At 37.4% G+C, this 24,923-nt stretch overlaps 1 protein-coding gene across 1 annotated transcript in view; it reads right to left on the minus strand.

Annotated features, from left to right (window-relative positions):
• Positions 1 to 14,448, minus strand: part of RAB27B (RAB27B, member RAS oncogene family) — a 54,403-nt gene extending 39,955 nt beyond the window's left edge. Inside the window, exon 1 of the mRNA XM_037508484.2 lies at positions 14,213 to 14,448. The gene's annotated coding sequence lies outside the window, so the exon portion shown is untranslated. The remainder of the gene's footprint in view (positions 1 to 14,212) is intronic.
• Positions 14,449 to 24,923: the final 10,475 nt, after the last annotated feature.

A 24,923-nucleotide genomic window follows, 5' to 3' on the forward strand; every position in this document is an offset into this window, starting at 1 on the left:
GGGATGCTTGAAAATGTTTCAGAAATATATTAAAGAAAATATATTAATCTTGATTATCAGAAAAGGAAGAAAAATATATAGTTCCTCTTTAGCAAAGGTTTATAGAACGTGAAGGAATATTTCAAAGAAGAATTCATTCTATGATATTTTAAAGTGTTAGAATCTAGCAGATTGAGTTGAAGGTCAAAATGCGTCTGATTTCCAAATAAGCCAGTTTTCTCTGCTTACTTTGTAGTATTATAATATTAAAAATAAAGCTGGTATGGCTTAAATGTCCCTGTTATTCTGATTGGTCAACAGCATGCTAGTTGTTCCTCATGTTTGATGTTATCCTGGGAATCAGGAGAGGCCTCAGGAGAGATGAGTGTGAATATATCTTGATAACTATTTTTAAAACTATCTCAAGGGCATGTTCTCCTTACAGAAAGTCAGAAGCTTCTTCTTAAACTACAGCACTGCTAAAACAAAGGAATGAATTTTATTGAAAATCTGCAAGTATAGGTATGCTATTACCACAGAGCTTAGTAAATGCCAACTGTACATGAAACTAATTTATTTTAATGCTTTCCTGAGACCCAATCATCAGAAAAAGTTTCATCACAAATTCAAGAGAGGTGATATTAACTTGCTGATACAATTCCCTAGGGACAGTAAACTTGAAGGACAGTGACTGACTTCTAGAGGATTACAGTTTCTACTCATTAAAACATAAAACAAATATATATGAATTCAAGATGTTTATAAAATATTTTTGTCTGAAATGAGCAAGTCTAAGGTAAAACAGCTAGCTACAGCAGCTCTGCAAACTAATAATATTTTAAAATAGATGTTGGGCCTCCCTGGTGGTGCAGGGGTTAAAGACACAGTGCTATCAAGTAATCACCAGCCACTTCAACATGAGTTCCATCCCCAGGCATGGAGCTACCTACATAGCGCAGCAGACCTCTCCTGACTCAACCACTGCTCCCCTCAGGGGTGTATTTCAGTAGATCCACTTGTTCTGCTCCCCACCTTGTCTCTGGTGAGTCCTCTCACCCCCACACCTCTGGCCTGTATTCCAGTTCTTGTATGCATAGATAAATAAATTTAAAAAAAAAATAAAATAGATATTTTGCAAGCCTTGAAAGTGGACCACTGATCTGTGGCTTTGGGGTGAGAAACGAGGGAAGCAAGGTGCACAAAGCACAATGGACGGTGGTAGAGGACTGCCGGTGCTTGTGGTGAGAGGGAGACAGTTGACTACACTGAGGGAGGAAATCCTACAGTGTCAAAACACTTGTAAGGATATAAAACAATGGTACTCCAATAACAAAAAATTAAAAAATGAAAGGAATTTGTCACCTGTAGGGGCAGGGAACTTTGAAGGTGACAGCATTCCTTTTTTATTCAAATAAGTTTGAATGATGATTTCAGATGAATGGACTGAAAATATTTTTTTAACTTCCAAAGTATGAAGATGGAAAACTTAGACCTTTTTTTAAATTTTCATTTTGAACTTCCAGAATTGTTAAGAAATTTAAATAGGTAGCTTGGCTTGATACCTTTAGAATATCTGGTGCAAGAATGAGCGTTCAAAGACTCATAAACATTATTTTCCAAAATTCTCTTGTACATGAAATAAATATCAGACACTTTCTGATATAAGTGTTTAGTAAATGTGCTAATAGGTGGGCATTTTGCTCTTAAAACTAAAGGTAGATAAAAGCCTACCAGCAATGAAGATCTTAAAAGATTGCAGTCCATGTTTTGACATCTGCTTTGGCCCACAGGTGAAAGTATTTCTACTGAAACTATTGATATGTTCCTGACAGTTTTGCGCCCCCTCGTATTGTCATCTAAACTACATGGACTTCAGAATGTCCTGAAAAATCATATCACACTCTAAAATTATTTGAAAATATCTACCCAAATTTCCTTTCACATCCAACACTTTACCGAAACCTTTTTCTGAATAATAATTTTAAGACTTCAAGTTTTGGAAGAGACCAGATGCTTTCAGTGCATTTAAATGTTCTGCAAAGAAAATCCCATAAACCTTTTGAAACATTTCAGTAGGTATCTGAACTAGATTTTCTTTATGGTGGAGTAAGTAAGAAGTTATATACATACCCTTTCTTACAAACAAGTGGGTTAACCACTTTCAAGTCAGTTTCCTAATTTTCACTACATTGAAATTGTTTGGAAATAAGTCAAGTAGAGATAGAAATACAGCATCAAATTTTTATGATGAGCTAATTCGTATTATTGGGGGTTATTTCTTACACTGCAGACTTTTCCATTAGACACTTTACCTACATTGTTAATTGAAAGAACTTTTAAATATGTTTATGTGGCAAAAGCTGCATTCCATTTTGCTTACTGCAATCAATAAAGCATGTTTTTGTCTCCAAGGAAACTCAGACTGTTCTCTCTTTGTGATTCCTGTGAAATGTTTGAATCCTTAATTTTGAACCACTTTTTTTCCAATATCGTGTCTATTTTTCTATGCTAGCAAATTGGAAATTCGACTGAATTGACATGTAATAAATCAAGAGATCATGTGCTGTTATATAGCTATGAGCTTGGCTATTTACTTTGTGGTTGTGGGCAGGGACCTGTTTAGACAAAGCACAATAGTTTACAGACCCACCACTTCTACCAGCAGTTGGCCGAGGCTGGCTTAGAAAAATGCCACCATTTCTGATGGAAAAATGCTCAGGCTCTTTGAGCAGGTACTGTTACTTTAGTCCAAGGACTAACCACAATATCTGTCAACATTATAGATACTTGTGACTTCTTCCGTAAGACAGGAAATCAAGAATTTATTGTTAAGGATACATAGTCATGAGTTGTAGACAAGATTGGTCTGCAAGTCTATGCCAGAACTACTTATCTAAGCCAGGATTTGCCCTGATCATTGTATATTTTCAATAATGGCTGGTCTAGAAATTCCAGGCCATCGTATTGCCACCATATCAACCACACTAGCTTTTACTGATTATGTTCCTTTTGCCCCAAATTGTTCCCCTACAACTCTATTTTTAAGCTTGGAACGTCTAACATCAGACATGCCTTTGGATTTTTGCTACATATTATCAGGAAAATATGCTTATTGGGAACAGTAATTTATTAACTGTTTTCAGTCATAGTTATTTCCACAGAAATTAATTTATCAGAAAGACTGGTCAACAGATCATCAACTCCTAGCTTAGGAACAACAAATTGTTACTAAGCACTGCAGAAACACATCAAAAGAGAGAAAAGTGGCTCTGAGATAAAGTTCTAGGAAGGATCGATTTTATCATGAACTTGAACTAAAAAGAAAAATCCTTGTTTCACCTTCAATAAATATCAAAGAAATAAAGACATAAGGAGACAATCTTATTTCCATGATGAAATGGATACATAATATTATTTTCCCAGACAGAGGTTTAAAACCAGAAGGAAAAATGAATAACTATAAGAAAGTGAAAATCAAAATCAACAAAAAACTATGAACCAGAGACACTTTTAGGGGGGCGGGGGTGGGAGGGGAGGGATTGGGGTCAGAATGGGGGGGCTGCAATTGTATGGGGAATATAACAATAAAATTTATTAAAAAAAAAATTAAAAAATAAAAATTAACTAAAAATTAAAAAAAAAAAAAAACCAGAAGGACTGTTTGTTTTATAAAGAGCATTATTATTTCCATTTATATAGGAGAAACTAGGTTGTATCATTTCTCTAAAATGTCTAAAATGTAAAGCTTCATGACAAAAGCATTATTGCTATGGTTGTTATTGATTTACTTATAGACACCACTGGTGCAGAATAAATGTATTTTGGACACTCACTACAGGAATGGAGATGATAAAAAATATTCACACTTTTTGAAAATTCTAATATCCATTTATTTCAGCTCCAATTAAGCAAAGTAATTGGAGAGTGAAGGTGATTAAGTAATATTTACTGCTTAAAGAACAAAAATATATTATTCAAGATCCAGTCTATTCCTCAGACTTTTCTTAATTAATAATGGATCTGATATATGCTTTCAGTATCTGGGGGGCAGACCAGGGGAAAGGCCCTACACAGTTTTAAAAAACATGAACTTCCTTCTTCATGTACCCTTTCTCTTGGAGTCCTGCAGTTTGGTGATCTCACTACCTCTTGGATTAATCAGTTAAATTTTGCCCTTAAATCTTTCCTTTTGGCAATTTTGTTAAAAGAAAATAAACTCATAAAGATTATTGCTAAAGTGGGAGAAATGTTTGCATACTTGATTCAACTTTTTTTCATATTTTAACATAGATATCACATGAATGTGCTGAAATCTCAACAAGTTGCATGTAAAAAATGATACCAAACAGGAAGCTCTAGCAAGAAAAAAAAAATAGAATTTGCAAAACTGTGCCCATTAGAATGAAAATGATCCAACTTTGATTTTCTTATACTATGGCATTAACTTAAAAATTGGTACATTCGGGGGCCTCCCTTGTGGTAGAGGAGTTGAAAACAGCGCTATCAAGCTCTTGGCAGCAACTAAAGCAAAAGTTTGATCCCCAGCCAGGGAGCTACCCACATGGCAGAGCAGACCTCTCCTGTCTCGCCTGCTGCTCCCCTCAGCAGTGTATTTCAGTAGATCTGCCTGTTCTGCTTCCCATTCTTTCTGGTGAATCCTCTCACCCCCCCACCCCACAAATCTGGCCTATACTCCAGTTCTTGTATGCACAAATAAATAAATCTTTAAAAAAATTAGTACATTCAATGAATATATTCTTTTGGCAATATTTCAAAGCTGAAAATGATAGCGCTTAATTGTTAATTATTAATCAAGGACTTGATATCAACACAAATTTTCATGCTAAACAACCATGTCAAACAGTCATAATTTATAGAAGTCCACAAATATTCACCATAGGAGTTTTTGCGATACTGATATTGGTTACCTTTTTTCCATACTTATTTTTTAAACCCCAAACAAGTTGAAATAGTCTACAAATCAAGAAATTTGTGCCTATAATGATTGTTTACCTATACACAAACTCAAACATTAAGAAACACACTGGTAATTCCCAAGAGAATATGAAATATTGAAGTTACAGAGGGGGAATAATCCAGAACATCACAGTTGGATAAAAGCTTAGTAAATAATGTAAATAGAAAATGATTGAGGGTAAAAGAACAGAAGGACTAAAGTCAATATGGCTCTAATTAGACATCTTGAGTGGGACATTTGTAGACATGGATTATGTGTCTAAATCATAGATGAGTCATTAAGATGTTGTTTAGGATTTTTTCCCATTTATAATAATTAGAACACAAATAACTGTGTTATTGGCACATTGTGAGAAGCTTTCATGAAAAAAAAAAACACATTTTTTCAGAACTGAATGTCTTAAGTGGTACATCCTTAACAAAGGAAGCTTTTTATACACCTGGAATCCAGAAAGAACAGAACATCGCAACTAGGCAAGTAGGGAGGCAGAATGTCTTCATACAAATTATTTAATAATCAGAAATACTCATGAGAGAATGAGTGGCAAGTGGTTATGTAAAGCATTTTTTAAATGCAATAAAATATTTCAAAATTGTTTTCAAAATCAATGAACTGTAACATTTTTCATGGAGATGGAGGTGGAGCAGGAGAGAGAAGTTGAGAGAAATAATAACTTGAGCTAAACTAGGTCAACACTTGACATATTTACAAGTCAATCATTTGACAATATTTTATATAGTATCATAAATAATATAAAACTTTCTCTAAATTTTCAGGTGTCCAGGTAGAATTTGCCCTCTCCAAAGAGTATCAACAGGTCTTAAAGTTTCTTATTTTCTTTTTTTATATCAAATGATCTACACAATACCATGTTTAGGGTAGAAAAAGACTAATTAGGAGGCTAATTACCCAATATAGGGTGATTACTTTAACCCTCACATTCCAATTCCTACATACTTTTTAAAACATGGTTCCTAAAAAATAAGGCAAATAAAAATGTTCCTACTGGTTACAAAATAAAATGGTGAAACAGAACATCTTTCTTTACATATATGGTTAGCATTTATGAATTTGAGTTATCCCTTTTCTCTTTTGAATAAGTTCTCACTTCTCAAGGTGCCAAGCCTATCCCTGGAGGTGTCTGAATACTTACTATATTGATTTTTAGAATCAACATTACTCTTTCAGACTAATGGCACCACACATTCAGGCTTTATTTCACTAACATCACCCTTATCCAACACTCTCTAGAAACTAAAGGAGAGGAGATTACTTTATGGTTCCTTGGGCCTCATGCATGAATTTGCTTTAAAAGTCAAAGTGGAGGGCCTCCCCTGGTGGCACAGGTGGTTGAGCGCTGCGCTGTGAAGCTGTCTGCAGCCTCTGCAGCACCGGTTTGATCCAGGCGAGCCGGCAAGGGTCCCACATGGCACGGCAGACCTCTCCTGTTTGGCCCGCTGCTCCCCTCAGCAGTGTATTACGTCAGTCTGCCTATTCTGTTTCCCACACTTTCTCTAGTGAATCCTCTCACCTTCCCGCGCATCTGGCCTGTACCCCGGTTTTTGTATAAATAAATAAATCTTTAAAAAAAAAAAAAGAAAGTCAAAGTGGAGTTTGAGAGAATGGGCTTCTGGAAGGAATCAGGACCTTAAAAACCACACTTGATTAGAAAAGCTGTGGGGAACCAAAAAGAAGAGCATAATTTATGGGAAATTCATTTTTCTCAGAAGTTTAGTTATCATCATACAGTAGTTTTATAAAGAAAACCACAACACAAAATTTAAAGATTCCCTCCAGTTTGTACTGGAAGTAGAAACCCCACAGGTTTTCTCTATTTCTGCAGAGGAGACCATACCTCTGCTGGCATAACTTTCCCTACTGGAAGACAAAACACACTAGATAAGGGTTCTTACCATATCATCTCCCCCTCACTTTTATTTGAGTAAACTCTTTGTAATGTCAAATGGAATGGATTCTCCTCAATATGTAAAGTCACAGGTAGGGGACAGGGCACCACAGTTCAAGAGGTGTCCACAAATAGTACTGATTTTTGCAGTCTACATACTTTTGTTCACTTGGTTTTTGCAGGAGGTAAGTGAATAATTCAAATTTAAGGATATAAGAGGGGATTATACAGGTCAATTCCAAAATAACTATCATCTGATCATGGTCTTGTGCAGTTCTGAAAGAAAAGAAAACTCAAATTTGCTCATTTCACTTTATCACTACTATGCAATCTTCACCAATCTCCATCCCCCCTTTATTCCCACCACCATACCTTCTATCTCCTTGTGCCTTTCTCCCTCCCCCCATTAACCTCAGAACTCTCACTGCATTTATTAATGTGGGCTAGATTTTTGTCACTTCATCCATATGTCAAGCATTTGTTTCTGTCATTCTGACTTTCTTTACGACACATGATTCCCTTGAACTCCCACCATTTTGCGTGAATGGCTGCATATCCTCTCCTTATGACTGAGCAGTTTTCCACTGTGTGGAGAGACCACATCTTCTTGGTCCGATCATCTATTGATGGGCATTTAGCTTGTTTCCACTTCTGAGCTATTATAAATGGTGCTGCAATGAACTCTGTAGAGTATACGGTTTTTTGCATTGCTGGTTTCATGCTCTTTGGATAGTCTCCCAAGAGTGGGATGGCTGGATCATATGGTATTTTCATTTGTAGTTTTTAAAATGAACCCAAACTACTTTCTCCTGTATACTGGCTGCATCAATTTACTTTCCCACCAACAGTGTAACAGCATCCCCTTTCAACTGCAGGTAAAGTACAGGTACTTCTCATCCTTGCTTATTCTTTCACAATATAACAGTTCTATCCCCAGGTATGGTCACCATAGTTTTTCCACCACCAAAACACACATAGTACTCCACATAATCCATGGTATTCTCCCCTTTTCTTCCCCCTCCCCTCCTGAATGTCTCAGATCCACAGTGGGCTCACAAGTGTTAATCATCTTACAGCTTGTTTTTGTCTAATCCTTTGTTTTGTCTCTCTAGATTCCACATATAAGTGAAACCAACTGCTATTTATCTTTCTTCTTCTGGCTTACTTCACATAGAATAATCCTTCCAATTCTACCCATGTTGCCATAAATGGCATGCGTTTATCATTTTTGATCTCTGAGTAGCATTTCATTGTGTATATATACCACATCTTCTTGATCTGCTCATGTGTTCTGGGGCATCTAGGTTGTTTCCACATCTTGGCTATTTATTGTAAATACCGGTGCAATAAACATAGGAGTGGTTTATTAAAACCAGAATAATTTCATGAAAAGTGATATTTTCCTGAGAATGGTATGCAGTATTGGGAATTTTTTTTATTGCTACTAATAGAAGCTTTTACTTCCCAGTCCTGAGAGACAGCATTTAAAAATAGGTCCTGGCAACTGTAGAAGATTAGATCAAAGCTCCCATGTAGAGGCATAAGAGCAGAGAGTGAGAGTAGAATTTCTGAATGGTTTTGGTATTCATCTTTAGTTCACTCAAAGAATTAAGAAGCAAGAAAATGGGTTGAATTACTCTTGCATTTCTCAACATTTGGGAGAAAACCAGTAAACAGAGACATGTCAGGAGGAAGAGGCCCCTGAGGCTATATGAAATTTGGAAGTTTTTGATCTTGGAAAATGTTTTTCCTCTCTCTTAAAAAAAAAAAACAAAAACATTAAGAGATGACTAGTTCTTTCCCTTGTTAAAAAATTGTATGGTGGGAGGGGAGGGATTGGGGTCAGAATGGGGGGATTGCAATTGTATGGGGAATATAAAAATAAAATTTATTAATTAAAAAAATTGTATGGCACTTTTTTTATTTTTAATGTTTTGATGTGTCCAGAAATATTTATCAACAGAACATTTTATTTATGACAACAGCATATTTTGAATAATCAACTATGAAAACTGAGTAAATCTTTTCATGAACTTCTCAGACTCTGAGGTCTTGCTTAAGTTCGAATGGACAAATATCATACAAACAAATTTTTCTTTTTCTAATTATTTTTGTTCTAGTGTACACCTAAGTCAGATTTGACACACAGTTTCATTTTTCTAAGCAAGTTATGGAGAAAACCAAAAAGAAAACAAATTGAGTTGAACTTGCGTTCACTAAAATTGAAATAAATGTGCTTCCAGAAAGAAGACAAAATCTTATGCTTTTCCCTAAGCTTCTTAAAGTGGAAAATTTTCATCACTTATTTCATATGTATATATGATACATACAATACATGTGTATCATGAAGATGTTATTTATCTTTATCTGTGTGTACGCATATACATGCACATTATACACACACATATATGCATCTATATCTATGGTTATCTATCTGCCCATCCATCTATCTACTAATCTATCTATCTAAATGGGAAAACAGGTACATAAATGGAAGGGAGAGAGGAAACAAACAAGGAAAAAAGGGGGAAACATGAAATAAGATTGTAGATTACCCAGATCTATAGTAAAACAATAAAGATATTGAAATAGTCAATCTAGTCACTTTATTTTACAAAGGAGAAAATCGGGCCTTAAGGAGACTCATTGTCATGCTTTTAGCTGTCCACTACTCAGCACTCGTAGTATTTGATTAATAACAGACATCTAAATGGTTTGATTTAAATCCCACCAAGTCAGATACCTGTATTTGCCTTCTATGAAACTATTCCCTAAACAATGTGGGTACCTTCATATACTTGAATGTAATTTTGTCTACTAAAAACGTTATTCCAGCATTTCTGGATTTTAGACAATGGTTTTTATGGCAGCATTAGCTTAATTTACATTTATTAGTTTTGTTACTTTTTATAACTATTTTAACTAAACTTTCATTACTACCTCTTAAGTTGTGATGTAGAGTATCTATCGAATGTCAAACTGTGGTCTTGTAGTGTAAGGCCAAAGTTTTAAAAGAGAGCTTAAGGGTCATTTAATTCAACTTCCCAGAACAGGCTATCTCCACAACATTGAGTCTTGGGGTACTGAGCCTCTCGGTCTCCTTTGGGCTTAGCTACTCCCAGAGTGACATCCCAAGTGGTTGCTCTAGCCTTAGCTTGTTTCTAGATTTGCCTGTTAGTTTATTGAATGCATGGAGTTCTTTGCTAGGTGTGAATTGTTCTCTCCCTATTATCCACCTGACTGTCACCAGATATCCTTCAGATCTCAAGTGAAACACTGTTTCCTCAGACAGGTATTCTTGCCCACACCCACCTTTATTCTTTCTATTTTTTTTAAAGATTTTTTTATTTATACAAGAACAGGCCAGATGTGTGGCCAGATGTGAGGGAGGGTGAGAGGATTCACCAGAGACAGAGAGGGGAACAGAACAGGCAGACTGATTGAAATACACTGCTGAGGGGAGCAGTGGGCGAGACAGGAGAGGTCTGCTGTGCCATGTGGGCCTCTCCGTGGCTGGCGGGGATTGAACTGGCATTGCAGAGGCTGAGGACAGCTTCACAGCACTGAGCTCAACCACCTGCACCACCAGGGAGGCCCTATTCTTTCTCCTTTAAAGAGGTTAGTTAGCGTCACAGTAACTTCTCAACTTTCTCTATTTTAATGTTCATTTAGTGTTTCCTAACCTTTCCATTTTTGAACACTTTAATGAAGAAAGACAAGAGCAGCAAGCTAGAAATTGAGTAATTCCACTTTCTCTCATGTCCACAAACTTCATTATTCACTGCTTTGCTCTAGATAATGGCAAAGAGTCATTAATTCTCCTTTGCATTTTTGTCTAAGCCTCAGCCCGCTGTGGGGCTCACTCTTCCACCTGCAGTGTTCACAGCTCAAGTAGCTCCTTTGTCTCCGTGTTCGACCAGCTGCTTTCAAAAAGTGATTTTAGAGCTTCAATGTAGCCTCATGAATTTCTCTGGTGGTCTCTATGGATTATAGGAAATGCTGCTTCCAGAATTTTTAAGTTTAATTTCCCTGAATTCCTTATCTTTAAGAACTCCATCTCCTATCAAAGTTGCCAATAATTTCAAATCGGCACATGTATTTGCTGAATGAATCTTCAATAGACAATATCAAAATTATAGTGTTTTCTTATTTCACTCAGAATAAACATCAAACCCCAACGTGTTTAATAGACCTTCAAAGCCCTGTATGACACGGCCCTCCTATTTCCTCCCCATTTATTGCCACCCTGTTCCGCCCTCCTGCTGCAGGTGTGCAGGCTTCCTTGCTGTTAGTGGAAGATGCTACGTAAATCCTTCGGTGTTGTTCCTCCAATCCGGTAAGCTCTTCCTCCTCAGAGCTGCATGGCTCACTCCCTGACCTCCTTTTTTTTTTTTTTTTATAGATTTATTTATTTATGCACACAAGAGCTGGGGCGCAGGCCAGAGATGCAGGAGGTGAGACAGAGACAGAGTGGGGAACAGAACAGGCAGACCGACCGAAATACACTGCTGAGGGGAGCAGCGGGCGAGACAGGAGAGGAGAGGTCTGTCTTGCCATGTGGGTCGCTCCCTGGCCAGCTGGGGATCGAACTCATGCTGCAGAGGCTGTGTGTGGATTGCTTCATAGTGTGGTGCTTAACCCCTTGCGCCACCAGGGAGGCCCTCCCTGACCTCCTTTAAAGCAACAATCAAATATCATCTTCTCAGTGAGGCTTTTTCTGAGTAAGGCACCTGATCTAAATTTTCCACAGTAGCTGGTCCATGCCACTACCACTGCAAACCTCCTCTGGTCTTTCCTTAGCACTATCGCTAATGTATCACAGATTCAATTTTATCACCCTGTTCACTGTCTGTCTCACTCTGGGGCCAGATCTTTGTCTATTTTGTTTATTTCTGTCCACACAGACCCTGCAATGGTGTGTGATACTATTAATAATTACTGACTGAATAAATGAACAAGGAATGCCTCAATATATGAGCAGTCATTTAGTTAAAAGGACACCTGATTGGAGATTGTTTGGCTATGTGTTAAAGTTTCATTCCCCGTATTGATAATGGAGGCAAGTTTCCTTCATTTAGGGAGGGTCTGTGAGAGATGGTTAATGTTTGCAGAACATGAGTAATGATTGCAAAAGGTGTGAGACAAGTGAAGTAATACTCTTACCTCCATTTATGGGGTCATGGTAGGTTTGTTATTATGCTTAGTGATGTAGTTCCTACTGTAATATACACCTGATAACAAGTAAAAAAATCTTTTCCCCCTAGCTGCCATCTTTAGAAAGTGACCTGCTCTCCATAGGAAACACCTGGTTTATCCTGTTTTCACTGTAATTGTTTTCCTGCAAATCCACATGACAATTACTTGCTTACTTGCTTACACAATTACTTGGTTAACCTGCCTTGATGAATCAACTCAAGAAACTGGAATAATTGTGAGCTATGCTTTATGTGAATAGTTGGTCTATGCTTCACACTCCCCTGATTAAAAGACCAAAAAAAAAAAAAAAAAATGAACCAAACATTTCCCCAGAGTAAGGGTGGGAAAAGAGCAGATTTCTGTTCTCAACCACCTGGCACTTTGGATGAATTCCACTTTTCCAGAACAGTTAAATAAATGGAAAGCCACTCAGAAACTAGTAGATAATTTTAGTATAAACTGGTGTGCTAAGGAGCTGAGATTAAGTATATTAGTGCAGATCACCTATTTCTCTTCCAGAAATGACCTATGAAAGACATGTGGTTTGCTTACATTTGACAGATTCCCTTTATTTCTTCTTGGCAACTCTGAGAACAGGCTCATCCAGTTTCATCTGAAAAGTTTTGTTTTTCTTTCAGAAGCTATGATAGTAACATTCTATGGGAGGCTGTAATCAGTTCTTAAGAGAAAAATCTCATTAATATTAAACTATGTGACCTCCCTGGTGGTGCAAGGGGTTAAGCACAGCACTGTGAAGCTATCTGCAGCCTCTGAAGCACAAGTTTGATCCCTGGCCGGCCAGGGAGCTACCTACATGGTACAGCAGACCTCTCCTGTCTTGCCCGCTGCTCCCCTCAGCAGTGTATTTCAGTCAGTCTGCCTGTTCTGTTCCCCATTCTGTCTCTGGTGAATCTTCTCACCCCCCCCCCATCTCTGGCCTGTACCCTGGTTCTTGTATCCATAAATAAATTAATCTTTAAAAAAAATATATATATATTAAACTGTGGATCAACTTTACTTTTTATGGGTCATTCACAAGAATCCCCTCTCACCCTGAAGAGGTGTTGATCCCCTCTGGGTAGAGAATTATGTAGGAAATTATGAAAATAATAATTTGAGGAGGACTGGCACAAGGCAAATATGACTCTCACATCTGGTATAAGCAATTCAATGTAAGTCATTTAAGTTTATACTTGAGTATATAATGCTGAAGACCATTTTTCTGCCAAATTTTAAAATTTGGAACTACACAACTATGTATATAATATAGCTAATATTAAACAGAACTATGTCAAAATGCATAATTACTATTACATTAAATAATAATTTTGTTACCAATAACCCTGAAACCACAGGTTGTTCATTTGGGTTTCATTTTAATAATGTATCATGTAAATAGCAGGAATCTTTTAATTTTAGATCTTGAAATCAAAAGCTAATAATCACAGGTGTGATGCTTTAACCAACAGCCTTTTCCTAGAAACTCGGCCTCTAGCTTTTACTAGTTACCTTTTACCTGCTTCCATAGCTGTAAGATAATGAGGATTGGGTGGGTACCTTGGCAACTACATAATCGTGACCTCTTGAAGGAAGACATAACATACACATCCCCGCAGCTGCAACACTGGCTCAGGATTCAGAAGTAACCGTGAAATGTTGGAAGATAAAATTACTTTGATCTCTCTGCATCGATATCAGAGGAAGTGCAGAGAAAAGTCCCATCACTTACCTGCCTTGCCTCACTAAATAACTTCTCCTTGAATGAAACTCCAAACAGATCGCTCTTATTACCATCATTAGCATTATCAACTATTATTTTGTTGGGGTTGGAGATCCAAACGGAAGCAAAAGGGCTTTGCTGGCTCCAGCTTTTGAAAACCCTAAGCAGCTGTTTGACAGGCAAACACCCCACCCTGAACCCGCAGTCTCCCTTTTCTGGGGACACCTGTGCCCACGCAAGTGTGCGCTTTCGGTTTCCCCGCCGACCTGGCGCTCACACACACCCCCCCAGGTCGCCCAAGGCAGGCACCAGGCTCGGCTCGCCTCCCGCCCGGCCGGCCTCTCCTCCACGTCTCATTTCCTTTCCAGGCTCCAGCCGCCTGCGCCCCGGTGGGTGGGAACACATTCCAGCAGCAGCAGCTTCCCCGACTCACCAGCCTGCGAAGTTTCCTTAAGGGAGAGGGCTGGGTTTCGGGTTTCAGAGGTTTCCTTCCAGGTTCCCAAGCTCTAGACCTCCTGGGCGTCCACGCGGCATCTGCTTGACGAGGCCACGGTCATGGGGACAGCTCCTGATTCTCCAACCTGTGGCGCCCGACCGGTCCCAGGCGCTCCAGCCCGTCCCCAGTGCCGGCCCTTGCGCACGGCCAGTGCCAGGACGAGTAGCGCCACCCCCGAGCCCGCCGCCAAGCCGGGATCTGGAAGGCTGGGGTGAGCAGAGGCGTGTCCCCGGTGCTCAGGCGGATGTGCGGCGCTCACCTCCGCCAGACCGTGCTGGTGACTCAAGCGCACTTGACTTCTGGTTAAATTCTCCGCACTACAGGGCTGAGCGCCCTAGCAGCCAGCTCTTTTGTATTGTATTATTTCCTCCTGTTTTCTCTGATAATCACTTACTCAGAAAGCCCAGAGCACTGAGAACTGCTTCCAATGCCTCGCGTTCTCTCCTCCCAGGGCAGGGCTCTTTAACAATGGAAAGAGCAAGGGATTGCCAGTGGAGAGTAGAGAAAGCCCAGGAAGTGAAAGGAAAGTTGGGAAGAAATTAGTATTTTAAAAGTGAGACTCTATTAATACATCCATTAGTATGCACCAGCCTCATCTTTGCGTCCTCAGGTCGCTTCAGATATCCTCCCGTGGGTTAGTAAATGGAGAATGTTTATAAGATCCAACAGTCAGGGGCACAGGCGTTTATTAAATAAATATTGGGTACCTATATTTGCAACACTGGCTCAGGATTCAGAAGTAAGCGTGAAATGTTGGAAGCAGCCCTGTTCTGGATACTGGGCTCATCCCTCCATCACAAAGATCTTGGCCCACTCGAGGTTACACTGGAAGCCTTAGTTTACAGGCTGATGGCAAAGATAAGAATGTAAGCTTGTATACATCGAATAGCAGTTAATTTAATCCTCTGTGAAGAAAATCACAAAGTTGGAAAATTGTTTGCTGGTATTCATGTTGGTAAACAGTGAGCTGACTACTTAGATTTTCATTGTTGGACCTAGTTCTGACTGGGTGCCTGAAGGCTGGATCTGGGAGGCACTGCTACAATACCACCCCCTTGGGAGTATCCCCTGGGAAGTGCTGTGGGAGGGAAAAGGAAGAACCCAATTCAGAAACCAGGACAAACAAGCAACCTACAGCCAAGAAGTTTGAAGCAACATTCCATCCCTAGAGATCTATCTATCGCGAAAATAGGAAAGAAATTTTTTTTTTCTGTGCCTCAATCTTGAAAACGAGACAATAAAATGCCTTCATAGAGATATTGTAAGTAAATGCACACTTATCAGCAAAGTTCATAGAAGGGTGTCTGGTGCAGAAAGTTCTATATATGTGTTGGCTGTATTTATTCTCATAGCAGCTATTTACTCTATTCTTCCCAAATAAGGTCCAGTTCACAAAAATTATTCTGAGTTATTAGGAGAAAGGATAGGGGAGTCAGGTTGTAGATTTTCAAAATAAGTCTTCTAGGAGCCTATACTGTATTAGAGTAAATTTACTTTGTATCTGTCAACAGTAGATAAGTCACAAGTGCATGTGCAAAATTTGAAAAGACTTAAAAAAAGACCATAACTGTAGATAGAACATTTGACTGTATATAGCACACTAATTAAAAATGATCCCCCCAAAATAAATCAATGAAAATATGCTATGCTATGCCAGCTGACCATAGGTCCATTCAACAGGGGAAGGTGAAGGTGATGGGTTAAAACAGGGGAGGGAAAGGCACAAGGGACTATGGTGAGGGATCACAGGTACTAAGGTGGTGCGAGAATTACAGGAACTACACCTGATGGGAGAATTCAAATGCTGTACAAAAATGAACAATGATGTGAAATAAATAAATTTAATAAAATTAAAAAACAAAAGATCAAGCAATATTAAGAAAATTGATGCCCAAAATAAATGAGTATATAGCATAATGTGATCTAATATATGCTTCTCTGCACCATACAATAATAATACATATTCTTCACCTAGTTTATGTGTCACTTACGTTAATCCTAATAGCTATAATTTCCTATGTGCAATAGAGTTTATAAAGGCCTTGCCCATAGATCATCTCATCAGATTTTTCACAACCTTACTTTGAAATAGGCATGGCATCTATTATTTTTATTGTCCCCATTTTAAGCATGAAGAGCTGAGGTTGAGAAAGTCCCAGCAATGTCCAGATCACAACCTTGCTGATCCCCAAGGTTGAGATCACGGTGGCCAGAGACCAGGCTCCCTCCCTGCTAAATCTGAAAAAAGAGTTCCTACTGTGACAAACTCAAACACACAACATTTGTCTGCTTTTCTCGTCAATGTTCCCCCATAAGTGTGTCAGCTGCCTTTAAGGTCCACTCTTGTGGGTACAGCTCTCCCAGAGTTACCTGCCACTTTAAGTCTTATCTTTCGGGTTCTGAGGCTCAGAGAGAGGAGAGTTTGTAATGATGCCACTTGCGAGCTGTGGGTCTTGCCCTTCTTCATGAGAAGAGGGTTTCCAAGTAGGAGAAGTTGTGGGAGAACATGAGAATAATAACACTTGGCTACTTTGATTAGAGGCAGATCCCAAGACTGCCAGCGAAAGCAAGGTGACTATAAGACATATCATTATAAATAAAAATAAAAAACACCTCCCTGTAACTGGAGTTTATACACAAATTAGATAAAATTTCTGCCCTCAATTGGATTAACATTCCATAAATGCATCGCCAAAGGAAGCAGATACATAACTGTACACAAAGACTTCTGCTTAAAAATGTTAGATTGAGCATGGCCTTTTCCCCAAATTTCTCTCACATGGTAAAATATAACATTTTTAACTGTTATTAAACCATAAAGACAAATAAAGATGAGAGGAGATAGCAAAGGGAAAATAAACAGCAATGGATTTTTATAAGAACCTAAATCAGATGGAGGTTTGGTAACTTGGAAGAGGAGAGGTGTTTATACATGGCAGGCCTTTAGGAGGGTGATGAATAAGAAGAAAGACAAATTTCCCTGAGTAAGCCTGGGAGGCCCCAGGTCTAGGAGGCAGAAATACCACAATAGAAGGATCCCAGGTGGTGGAATGAACACAGGGGTTTGGGTAGACATCTGGATGCACAATGCTTGGACCCAACGTTCCCTTCCCCACTGCTGTGCAGTCAACCACCCATACATTCCTCCATCTGCTCAGCCCAGCCTCCAGGAGACTGGAGGTTTATCTTCTGTAGAAAGTAAACCGGAGTAATTTGTGGTTTAACAAGATGAACTGAACACATACAATTTTCTCCTCTCGTACAGAAAATGAATTTAACAATTTATATACCGTACAAGAAAAAACTCCTTTGAAATTAAAAACATTATCAAAATTTTAAAAATTTGACAGATAGGTTAGAAGAGTAAGTTGAAAACTCCAGGACAACAGAACAAAAAACTGTGGAAATAAGACATTGGAGAAAAGGGAGAAATTTCTGACCAATGGGAATCTTAGAACCTTTCGAAAAGTTCTTTCCATTCAGAAAGGGGTGTTAAAATTAAAGAAGTGATGTGAAACAATTCCAGAAATAAAACCAACATTTTTTGAAATAAAAAATTCCATGAGAAAAAAGTATCAATTAATTAAAATTACCAAGATACATTAGTTTGAAATATTATGAGTTCAGGAACAAAGAAAACCTAAAACACCCTCCAGAAACATAAAGCAGCTCACATGCAAAGGAAAAGAATAAAAATGTCATTATATTTCTCAAGAGAAGTAATGAATCCAGAAGATTCTTTAAATGTTTTCACATTTTTAAAATAAAATTATCTTCAACATAAAATTGTATACCCAGACAAAATATCAGACAAGTGTGATTAAAGATATTTTCAGACGTGGGAGGATTCAAAAATTTAATTCTCGTACCATTTTTAAAGAAGGTCCCCAAAGCAAGAAGGAAGAGATGGAACCCAGAATGTAGAGGTCCAATAGTACTGAGACAGTAAAGCGAATTCTCCAGGAAAGTTGTGAAGTAGGCCTACAGAGAAGCAACAGGATTCACTGCAGTGGAAAATGTCCATGAGAAAAATGATAATTATTTTCTGTAAAAATACGTTTGAAAAAAATTGTTGACAAAAAAATCCTGGAAGTATTCATCAGATTCTGTTTTTTTTTTTTTTTTTCCTGAGCATCCCACTAGGCTTCATTTCTTAGACCTCTGCATGTAGACAGGAATGTAACTGAACGCTAGACAGTGAAATGCAGGCAGCAGTAATGTGTACCACTTCCACACCATTCCTTTAAAATGACTATGAATCCTCCATTCTTTCTGTCTTTCCTTATTAGTATGCAGACAGAGACTCAGTGAGCAACTCTAAGGTCTTAGAAAATATTGAAGTCCAAAGATGAAAGAAATTGTAGCCCTGAATGTTTATGTGGCATAGAAATCCTAGCTGGCACACATTGTGCTGTGACATGAGCAAGAAACAAACTTATACCAAAAATAAACCAAAACACTGAAATGTTTTGGATTGGTTGTTATAGTAGATTATTCCAATGACTGCAGTTATAATGAGTATATGGAGGCATTTGTGAAATAATTTACAGTAGATACAAAGTACACTAAACAAATTTAAAAACAGGAAATTACTAACTCCAGGAAAAACATAAGGCTTTGAGGGGGAAGAATGCACTGTGATAATACAACATTTAGTTCAGATGTAGATAAAATCAAAATAATGGGAACATGAGCCAAATGGCAACCCTAAACAATGATACAACTTTATGAAGGAGATAAGAAAAGCTTGCCTGTGTATATATGTATGTAAAACAACAAAATCCTCAACTTTTATAAAGTCAATAAATAGTGTGTAAAATTGTTATTAGCAATAGCAGGATAAGCAAACCTTTTAGAATTATATAAACAAGTACAATAAAAAAGTACATGAAAAATGTTTGCCTGTGAAGATTGAGACTATGGTTTTGGAGAACTGTGGGACTACTTTTAATAACTTTAACACTATTTTCTTTAAGGTATAGATGTATTACCTTAATGAAAATAAAGTAATATTAAAATGGTGCTGATATATACAAATAAGAACCAAGATAGTTGCCCAGTAGAGAAAACATAAATTATTAGATTATTTGCAAGTATAATAACCTATAAGTACTGAAGAACATGAACTTGGGGTAAAGATGAAGATAAGAGAATTAAGAGAATTTGACAGAAGAAGATTTAAGAGAATTTTACAGCCATTTAGTCATTCAACAAATACTTGTTAGGAAATGTGACAGGACACAGAGGATACAGTAGAGAACATAAAGGAAAAATAGCATGTGTTCTAAGAGAAAATGAGTATTTTAAAGCTTTAAACAATAAATATATTTGGTTTATTCTCTCTTGTCCTTGCAGTATAAGCCACTGACATCTTTTGAGCAAGGTCCTGCCTTTCATCCTTCAAAATACTACTAAATTAAAATTGCCTTCTTGTCTCTCAACTTGAATCTGACACTGATGAGATCAAAGCTTACCTAACTCACCTCTCCTGGGATTGCAGGGAAGGTTTTTCCAGGTCGTCATGCATAGGTTTGTCTCCACCCACAGCTGCGTTTCAGTTCATATGAAGATTGTCTAATCACAAATAATAATCAACCCTTCCCCAGTTGGAGGAAACCCCATAGCATGACTAAATGTCACAAGACTGGACGCCCAGGTCATGTGAGTTCTCCCAACTACTTTGAAAGATGTAACTTCAAGAAATATATATGCTTATGTGAATTTCTACTGGCAATTGCTTTAAATGTGTAACACATCAAGGCTTATTTGAGACATCAAACTGAACCTGTTCACATAATTATACACAAGGTATATACTCAAGGATGAAGTCTCATCCTCCCCATTTCTAATCTGATTTTGTCTCAGTTTCTTAGTATATAAAATGAACATCCACTGGGACTTGCTATGGAAGTTATTGTAACTTAGGCTAATTATTTCTTCTTATGTAAAAAAGAACATTCTATAGGACAGCACCAAATAGTTTCCTGAATATAGTTTGTACAGAACCTTCAGGCAAGCCTTGACTTGTAAAGAAGTCAGTAGTGTGGGTAGGTTATGATTCTATGAATAGCATTAGACTCCTTTATAAAGAAAAAAAAAGTGTTCTAAGTATAATTATGGACATAATTACCATCACAAAGTGGTTTAATTTCTCAACTTTATTAAAGAGAAAGAAATCCATTTAAATAAAGCTAAGCACATAGGGAAGAAATTCAATATCTACAAGTTACTATGACAATACATATACTCACATATGTGAATAAGTATAGCTATATTTTGATGTATGTAATTGTGTGAGCATAAATGTGAGCACAAACACATGTAAAATATGTAAACATAGTATGCTAACTTTACAGTCATCTATAAAATAATAGAACATTTATGCTTACCTTCTAAGTATAAAAAAATGTGTGGTGATTCTTTCATTTTACCAAAAGATGTGCCAAAAACATTGCTTTTTAAAGTCTGTGAAAAGTCTTGCCTACAAATTCTGCTATTTTTAAAAATTTATATATTTATGCATACAAGAACTGGGGTACAGGCCAGAGATGTGGGGGGGTGAGAGGATTCACCAGAGACAGAGTGGGGAACAGAACAGGCAGACTGACTGAAATACACTGCTGAGGTGAGCGCAGACTAGTCAGGAGAGGCCTGCTGCGCCATGTAGTTCACATCCCTGGCCAGGAATCAAACTGGTGCTTCAGTGGCTGCAGATAGCTTCAAAGATTGCCTCTTAACCCCTTGCATCACCAGGGAGGCCCAATTTTGCTATTTATTTAACTGCAAAAACTTTAAATTGTGATGTCATACACTCAGGAATAACTAATAAAATTTAAATTACTTTGCCTTTTAAAATTATCAGGTAATTTTTCTAAGTATCCAAACCAACGGTGATTGGTATTATTTCAGGCAAATGTCTCCCCACCACCAATAGTTTTTGATCATATTACTTTCATTATAAGAGACTTACAATGACTCCTATATAAGATAAACATCTAATTTTTAAGTTATGATTTGGGAGATGATCTTGTCTTATGTTTAATTATATATATGAAAAGATAATTTGCAAAAATAACATCTAGTAAATGATGATTTGGGCAGAGTAAAGAATCCCATGATAAACAATTATTTTATAAACTATGCTTTTAAGAAAGAGTAAGACTGCCTTAATAAATAAATAATCTTACAGTTATGTAAACCATGATCTCATCTATTTTTATCATCAATTTGGTAAAAGTTTATAAGCCCATAATGAATTATTATATTTCTAATATATATTTTAATATCCTATTTCCAAATTGACATGAAAATTTTAAGTACTATAGCTAACCCATACCTCCTGAAATACACACCCTGCCTTAACCCCTAAGCACATGTCTGTTCTGTGGGATTTTTAGCTACAGATTTCTAAGATAGCTAGAGAGGATGAAGAAAATGCCCGCGTATTTCATAATTTAAGATATATGCTTTTATCTGAACTATTTAGTTTATTTTAAATAAATATCAAACTTTTTATAATCATATTATTTGTTGTGAGTGTGATTATTACATTTCTCCACCTGGTAATGAGATGAATATTAGTCATCTTCTTGGGATAAGGTATTAAAACCCTTCCCTGTTTGTGGGGTCTCCTCCAATGCATGTCTTAGTGGAGTTCTCTAAAAAAGTCAGAGGTCAGATAGTCATGGCAGTGATAGCAGTGTGTAGGCAATGGCAGGGTCTAAAGGTGACAGTATTGAGTGGTTCCAGTGCTGGCATTCTAATCGCATGATTTAATGTCTGTGGACTTACATCTCTAGTCCTATGTCAGCATGCCCTGGAGAGGAGGTAACAGAATATTAAACCTGGCAAAAGCAATCAAACAACCAAAAGAAAAATGGATTTTGCCGAGAATCAAGAAACATGTATGGGAATGGATTTAAACCAGGATGAACTGATTATATGGATGCCTAGAATAAAATGTACCAGTTCGATTAGTTGGAGGTACTAATAGCAATTACGTCCTCAGTTTGATGAAATTCAAACCTAGAGTAAGTCCTGTTTTAACGCAAAGGCCACCCTTACTCTTTGGGGCACTGCAGTAACATTACAAATACATACACAGGGTCCACTTTTCTAGATTTTCCCAAAGGATCATGTGGTTATTAAGCAAGGTAATTGGCATTGGGGAACAGAAACTTTTCCAGAATAGTAAAACATTAATCAGCATCACTAATAGCTGATTAATTAGAAAGTCATTGAATTCTAAGATTAGAGTCAGAGCTTACGGTTTCATCAAATTCTAGTTCACAGTGGATTCAATAGGAGTCTCAAATCCATCTCATGTACATTTTGCCATTGTCCACTGATTAATAGATTAAAGAATATTGTGATTGAAAGGCTAACTTGGAATTACTGGGATTATGTAACACAACTGTAGAGAATATATCCAATGAGCTAGGCATTCTTTGAAAGAATTGCAGATTAGTGTCACCATCAAAAATATGCATGATACAAGGGTGGTAATTCCTAGCATACCTCCGCTTGATTCTCTCTATTGGCCTGTGTAGAGTGTGGTTGGGTCTCTTCAAGAATGATGACAGATGACATCAGGGGACAATTTCAATTGCAACTAATGCAATTAATCAAATAGAACTAGATTCTAATTACTTGGAAAGGTGGTTCAAAGTCATTTATTTACTGAATTCCTTGCAAGACTTTTCAGCTGATTCAGGTTTTAGACAAAACATTTCTGCTTTTTGTAATTTCTGCTCAGGAGATTTAAGTAAAACTTATCTGTAGCAAAATAGGATGCTGCATAGAATATTCAATGTTTCCTACAGAGGAATACTTTTGGAAACTTCTACATATAAAATCATAGAATCATACTCTATCCCAAGTTCTGAATAGAGTATAATGAACAAATTTCTTGATCAAGAGGCTTGATTTTACTCTAAACTCTGTCAAAATACATTTGTGATTAATTTTCTTTAATTTTACATGTTAAATATGGAGGGTCTTAAAACAATTTGTTCTGTTCATAAAAATTTCACATGTGCAAACTACTACAGGTATCCAAAGAATGAATGACTGTTGAGTCAATAAATGAATGAAGCTGTTTATTCCCTTACCATCCTTACCAAGAAGAGTTTCAGAGGAAGTACCAAAGAATCTCTTGTCTAGTCCGTCTTTATATTTTTGCAAATCTGGTTTATCACAGAGATATTAGAAGTTGAAAACAAGATTTGTGAAAAGCATTCAAAGTGCTGTACATTGGATTCTCAAAATGAATGTGATTTTGTAATAAAAATGCCACAAAAAATTAAGGAAACTCCTTGAGGCATAATGGTAAAATATGTGTATTTTTTGCTTAGTGAAAATTAGAGAGAGAAACTGACTCCCTCACACTGGTAATGATGACCTTATGTCACAATTAAAGAAAAACACATTGTCAACTCTCTTTCCCACTATCTAAAATTAGATAAATAAGGCATAGGAATGCCTTGGCTGTTGCCGGGTACCATGACCCTTGCCTCAACTCATTAGTGGTAGAACTGGATTTGTAACAATCAGAAAATACACAGCCCAAACATGTACTTAATGATCTCAGATACTTTTTTTTTTATTTTTTGTCTCAGATCTTTTAACATTGGTCATCAGAATTGAGACTCTGATTTCTCTGATTAACTGCAAGTGTTTATAAGTTTTTTTACATCTTCGTCTGCTCTAAGACTAATAGTGTAAAGATTAAATGTTTATCCTTAAAATGTCCCTGTTTTAATTTTTTTAAAGATTTATTTTCTATGCATACAAGCACTGGGGTGCAAGCCAGAGGTGTGGGGCAGTGAAAGGATTCATCAGAGACAGCGCGGGGAGCAGAACAGCAGATCTACTGAAATACACTGCTGAGGGGAGCCATGGACAAGACAGGAGAGGTCTGCTGCGCCATGTGGGTTTCTCCCTGGCAGGCCTGGGATCGAACTTGTGCTTCAGAGACTGGTGATAGCTTGATGGCGCTATCTTTAACCTCTGCACCTCCAGGGAAGCCCAAAACTTCCCTATTTTAAAGTGAGAATCAAAAATGAAATATTTGCTTTTAGAATTCATCAAGCATTACTAACCACCCAATAAATTTGAGAAATTTTTAGTATATAATGTCACACATGTTGATCCCTCAGTTGTTTTGAAATAAATGTTTACAGGATCTCCCAGGTGGCCTAGGGGTTAAGTCTCAATGCTATCATCACTATGATCTGATTTCCATCCCAGGCCAGGGAGCTACCCACATGGTGCAGCAGACCTCTCCTGTTTCAACCAACTGCTCCCCTCAGCAGTGTATTTTAGTTGAGCCAACTATTCTGCTTCCTACTCCGTCTCTGGTGAATCCTTTCACCCCCTGCAACTCTGGCCTGTACCCAGTTCTTCTGCATAATAAGGAGGAGAAGGAGGAAGTGCAGGTGGAAGAGAAGAAGAAAGAAATGTTAACAGATCTAAAATGCCACCAATAAAGTCCTTTGATAATTTGGAAAATTACGAAGCATCTGAAAGTTAAATCCAATCCCTGACCCCATGACCCTATAAGTCTACAATTCAGGTATTAGCAGTGATTATAGTATTTTATCTATTCTTGATTTGACATTGACTTTTGCTCCCCAGTCCCAGCATTTCT

The sequence above is a fragment of the Talpa occidentalis genome, unplaced genomic scaffold (genome assembly GCF_014898055.3).
Source record: "Talpa occidentalis isolate TD23 unplaced genomic scaffold, MPIMG_talOcc4v2.1 talOcc4.13, whole genome shotgun sequence".
Lineage (NCBI taxonomy): Eukaryota > Metazoa > Chordata > Mammalia > Eulipotyphla > Talpidae > Talpa > Talpa occidentalis.